Genomic DNA, 6000 nt, shown 5'->3' with positions numbered 1-6000 from the left:
TATCCAAAAACACCAAGGATCCAATGTAATTTAGCTCTATGCGACCATTTGCCTCACAAATTGTTGGGCATGAGTTGGTTTAATGCATTCTTAAATGTATATTTAGGTGACAGAATATAGTATTTTCATTTATAAAAAGTCAAAGGATAGCACATGTTGCTTCTAGATAAAGTATAATAAGCCAAAATGTAGCCCCTAAATCCAAACTTTGATGTTGCATGTGCTAATTTTTTTATATTTTAACATGATTGTGCAATCTTTTCACTGGCTCCTTAAATGCTTATTGTACTTTTCTAAAAGCCAGTTTCAGTCTGTTGTGATGCTGACATGTAGCCTTATTTACGCCCTTATTACTGCAGGAATCGTGATAATATTGTAATGAAAGGGGTGATGGATGTATTTAAATGGTTAACAAGTTTTACAGGCCATAGTTAAAGGCCATAGCTTAGTCCCAAACTACTCTTCTTCCCTGATTATGCAGCCTTCCTCTCTGCCCAGCATTGCCCTGAGTTTGCATACTTCCCTTTAAGGAGAGCAGAATCCAAGGTGTACTGAGACTCTAGCCATTTTTTTTACCTTTGTATCATACAAGGTGATGGCCTATGTTCCATGAAGTCTGAAAAACAGCCGTTTTGTCAGAATATAAAATACCTGTAAATCAACCCATTTTCTTGTTGTGTGTTCTGCCATCAGTTTGGGCAGTGGGTCTGTGAGAAATAGATCCATTGGATACTGAGTGTACCTGAAAAAATCCACCAATAAATGGGGCATGAACAGAGAAGGTGATCACACTACCTTTATTGTGGTCTGCATTTTACAAAATGTATACAAATGCCCAAATTAGAAGAAAAGTTAAGCAAAATACCCAATAAAAACAGATTAAAACATTTTTTGGCTAGAGTTTGCAGTGTCATTTACGTCCCTGTCCTTGACCAGCTAAATAATTCCAGTGCCAACCTCATTCAAGGAAAGTCAACTTTAAATCATTCATTTATGCACACCCTGTTCTCCAATATTGTACAAAAGGACATGGGTAAATGCAATGAGCAAACTTTATGTTATGTTACTGTTACAGCAGGGGGAAAGGTGAGAGAATTGCTGGGCGGCAAGCAGGCCAGGTCCCAGTCTCCAGGGTTTTATTTGAAGTGTCCTCTGGTGCATTCTTCCTGAATCAGGAGGTTTAGCATCTTCTCATTCTCATATTTATTGCTCCTGGAAAAGGTCAAGAGATAAACAGTGTAAAGAAACTGCTGCTGCTACATATTCAGTTTAGATATGGAGTCATTTTATATGTTCAGATATGTGTTTTGCCAAACTACTTTTAACCCTATTTGTTATAGGCAGACTTACAAAGCACGGTGATATTCAGTTTTTATACCACAGGACCTTTTCTCACATTCATGCATTAATCACTGCCAAGGACCATTAAGGTTCTATACAGCAAACGGACATAAAATACACAATTTTATATATATATATAGTATAAAAAAGACCAGCAACTCCGGGATTTCTTGTGAAAAAATCAAAAACATATAAAAATCAAAACATATATTTAAAGTAGCATAAACAGCTCCAAGGTATTGGAACCTTTTACCGAGCACCCAAGGTATGTTATGTAGCGGTGTGCCATCCTTTGTGTATATATATATATATATATATAGTTTTGCTGCTAAAAATGTATTATTAATAATAGATTTTTACAAAGATTTTCACTAATGTATCGCATCTGCTTTGATAAATAATGGCATTTTTAACTTTGTGTAAAAACAAAATTAAGAAAGATTAGTACACATGAAATGTACTGCTGTTTTCTTTTCTCAGATCAAAGTTTAATCAAAGCCTTAACACCTTTGAGGATGAATATCTATGAATGGTCACTGTTATCCGATGCATTTACAGCCCATATGTTGCCTAGTGGATATCAACATAAAATAAGGCAATGATTTTATTCTTGCACAAGGTATGACTTTTTAACAAAAAAAAAAGTCCTCATTGACTGACACAGTAATTCAAGCATTCGTTAATAACCAACAGCTATTGAAAAACTGCTGGCCTCAGTTCCTGGCAAATAACACTGGACAATTAGTAAAAGCAATGAATAACTTATGCCAGTGCCTATGACTGTGCCATCTAATTATTACTGAACCAAGCACGTACAGTAGTTGCTTTCTTACCGCAGGACATTGAACAGTGTGGGGCATATTTATGTAAGGGTGAAAGGACCCCATAGGTTTAAATTGAGACTGTAAAGTTTTCATCTGTAGTGTAGTGAACTGTCCTTTCTTACTGTAACCTATAAGCCCCTGTATCTACACCCATGTGATGAGAGTAGCTGAAAACCATGCATTATTTATGTGTAATAGGTTACAAAGATTGTGCTAGGGTTTATGCTGGGAGCTATACAGGCCAATAGCCATCTCTCAGCCAGGATATAGATTTTTCTCACCTCAACATCCAGTTTACAAAAATAAATGTTTTTAAGAAAAGCAATATATTTATATACAGTATATATATATATATATATATATATATATGTATTTGCAAACTTTTTGTTTGCATTGTGCCTGTTTTTGATTTTTGTTATTTGGCAGTAATATTATGTTATTCTCTTACTCGCAAGTGAGCAAAGGGAGCAAAGTTCAATTTCGAGTGCAACTGCCGGTGCTTTTTCCACAAAATTCTAGCATCATTGCTGTCACAAGGGGGCAATGAGCTTGTTGCACCTACCATAATTGCATCTGATTTGGCAAAATGCAAATCAAACACAGTTGTGCGGAAGTTCATCTGGTGTCAATTCCAGTGTATGGCATGCAAGTGACGACTGCGCCCAATTCTTTAGCAAGTGTGCTGCACTTATTGACTTTGGGAGCTAAGGGAATCCTGAAGCCCTGAAGCTACCACCTGGTCAGGAGGTGGCAGTTAGCTCCAGGGATCCCCTGCGTCATTAGGCGCAGCAGCACTTGATTCAGAACAAAAGGCAGGAAGAACTGAGCAGCACTGAGCACAACTATACATAAGTTCAAAGAGTGCATATTGACACAAGTACAAGCAACAAAGGCAGTTTTACATAAAACTGTGGGGAATTTGTGCAAAAAATATGCAGCCTTTTCACGATTTTTTATATAATAATATGATTTGGAACAGTTACATGAGCTCCCTGTTCTCCTTTTGATTTGGCTGAATACTTTAAGACTCAAAAAAAATGTAACAGTAGTTGACTGTGCTCAGCCTGCCTCCAACCTGCAGCCTCCAAATCCCACAATTCCCTGCACATGATGTCAATTAGGAAAGGAACATCACAGTGCAATGCATTGTGGGTTATGTAGTTCCTGAATGCTGTCTGTAAGCTGTGAAGAAGTTGTTACAATTTGTAACATCAATGTTTTAGTCCCTCCTCAGGATTCAAATTATGCAGAAAGAGAAAAACTGTTTTGCATACTTTTTAAAGGAACAGATTAAAGTGATATATCAGGGGTTTCTGTGTTGTGCGGGGCTCTTTTGGATCAGAAGCCAGAGCTCCCCTTTAATTCCTAGAGGCTAATTTATTATGAATCGAGGTTCGCTATTGGGTAAAACATGATCAATTATGCAATTATTTTTTCTTCAAAAAATACAAAGCATACCAGATTTTAGGTGCTGTGCTGTGCTGGTTGCAACCACTGATTATTTATAAATCAGCCCCTGACACTTTAGGGTAATGGACACCTGAAAGCAATACTTTTTAAACATGAAAACAGGGGTTCAGATTCTATTAAATAGTTGTCCAAATCTTTTGTAATAGAATTGTCATACTCAACCAAATCTTGGATTATATGCAACCCAACTTGCAATAGGAATGGATGTGGATACAATAATATGAGATGCAACATTTGAGTAACCCATATCAGCCAATAATAAGCCATATACTTGGGTACCAGATGTAAAATAAACTTAGCATCTGTTTTTACTATATATAGTGCAATGCATCTAAAATGTAGGAATACTAATAAACATATTTTTGTTTATTTAATATATTAGTATATTATACAGGCAGCATTGCTAGTACTTAATATTAAAATGTATTTTTAACTAACTCTTTAGAGTAACACAGCACACAAACACTTTTAATCAGTGGTGTGTGTTTCCCATTTATGGACTGATATATTCATTTTTATCTGCCATGATTTATGTGAAGCTAGCAATTTCTTAATATATGAAGGGGAGTGCCTCAACTTTATAGATATGCTCTCTTTGTGCCCAACCTTAAATTACTTTGTTTCCATATAATTAAGCAGCATTGGCTTAGCAATCAGGAGCTGTAGGCTGCATTACTACTTGGTAATACATGCTTTCTTGTTTTTAATTTCCACAATGTGTCTATAGAGTGTGGTTAGTTGATCTGTGTTGTGTGAACTATAAATTTCTCAACTGCCTGTTTATGTCAGGGTGACCTTTTGGATGACTTAAAGGGAGAGGATTCTCAAAAACAAATACTTATATTATCTTGCACTATTTATTTAATGCATTTACTTAGAAATTATTCAGTTCACAGAATTAAAGTTATGTAGGGGAAAACATTTTAGCCTTGCAGGAATGTCGTGCCTTCTCAGCAACATCATTTTCTATAATACAGAGGGTAAAGGAGAACAGTTGCTTTTACAAAAAACCCCACACCAAACTGTAGTGAAGGATTAACTATTATTTTAAAAAAATGTGTTGTGTTTTTCTTCAATTTTTTTAATATATAAATGGTTAGATTAATGTGCTTCCTTAACCTAACATTTTTTCCTGCTGCAAAAAAATGTATAGTGGAAGTGCATTCTAAATTGCATTGCTTGCATCAGCCAGTTAACATGCGTGAAACCTGACAGTTAACCAAACAATTGTTGTATGTTGTTTGCAGCTAAAAAACACAGGGATTCTGTTGTGATTTTTATGGTGTAGCTTTTATTACTTAATTACACAGTGCATATTGCAAGTCATTGTACAATTTAAAATGTTATTCTTGTTTCAGTAAATATATATTTTTAGTTGTAATATTGGTGTGTAGGCAGCTATCTCAGGTCATTGTGCCTGATCCTGTCCTGTCTCTTGCTCAATGTAACTGGAGGAGTAATTGCTGGACTTGGGTGTTTTACTCTCTTATTGCTCTCTTATGTCTATCACTAGCTGGGGCATGGAAGCATTTTTAGCAATGAAGGTGTCATCAAGTTGTTATCTGGTTACCCTCCCATTGTTCTGCTGACCAGCTGCTGGGGGGAAAGGGGGGGGATATCAATTCAACTTTTCAATGATAGCTTTTCTTCCAGCTGCTTGGAATGTCTTGAGTTTGGTTATAATATCATTGTTTGGGGAATGTCTTACTATAATTACTTAGGCAGATTGGGTAGTAACCCATCTATTCCCACTCTAACACTTAAGCTGGCCATACACGCACCAATATTATCGTACGAAACCTTGTTTCATACAACATTTGGTGCGTGTATGGCGGCTTGATGAGATGACCGATATTGTAAAGGATGCAGATATCGGTCGTCTCGTCTATCGGGCAAGTTAAAAGATTGAAGGCGCCCGAGCAAAATCTACGTTTAGGGCTGAATCCGCAGGTGGAGGTAGAATCTGACGATTCAGCCCTGAACATCAATGGAGGGTGGGAATGATCTTTCCTGCAACCAGTGGTCGCACAGAAGATCATTATTATAAGTGTATGGCCACCTTTACAGTGCTTACCCTGCTAGCCTCAGTAGCCCAGAAATCTTCATCAATCTAAAACACAATTTACCAATGGAGAGCTTCCATTCCAGGGTGACTTTGGAGGGCAGGTAGATGCCTTTGAAGAAATAATTAGGTATGATGTAATTAAAAGAGACTCTCTCATCTCATGTCTGATAGTAGGTCTGTTTCTGAAAGCATTGTCTTTGATTAGTCAAAAGGTTGCCACAGGCTGCACATACCCCCTAGAAGAGAGCTAAATAGTGGGGCTAAACAAAACTCTCATGCTCTGCTAGAAAGCATGATACT

At 36.8% G+C, this 6000-nt stretch overlaps 1 long non-coding RNA gene across 2 annotated transcripts in view; it reads right to left on the bottom strand.

Moving 5' to 3' along the window:
- Positions 1-774: 774 nt before the first annotated feature.
- LOC101731286 overlaps positions 775-6000 on the bottom strand; it is a 110817-nt gene continuing 105591 nt past the window's right edge. For both annotated transcript variants that reach the window (XR_004223621.1, XR_001171243.3), the window contains exon 6: positions 775-1212. This is a non-coding gene — a long non-coding RNA (uncharacterized LOC101731286). The remainder of the gene's footprint in view (positions 1213-6000) is intronic.

The sequence above is a fragment of the Xenopus tropicalis genome, chromosome 7 (assembly GCF_000004195.4).
Source record: "Xenopus tropicalis strain Nigerian chromosome 7, UCB_Xtro_10.0, whole genome shotgun sequence".
NCBI lineage: Eukaryota > Metazoa > Chordata > Amphibia > Anura > Pipidae > Xenopus > Xenopus tropicalis.
The sequence above is the reverse complement of the archived record's forward strand: the minus strand, read 5'-3'. Positions and strand labels throughout refer to the sequence as shown.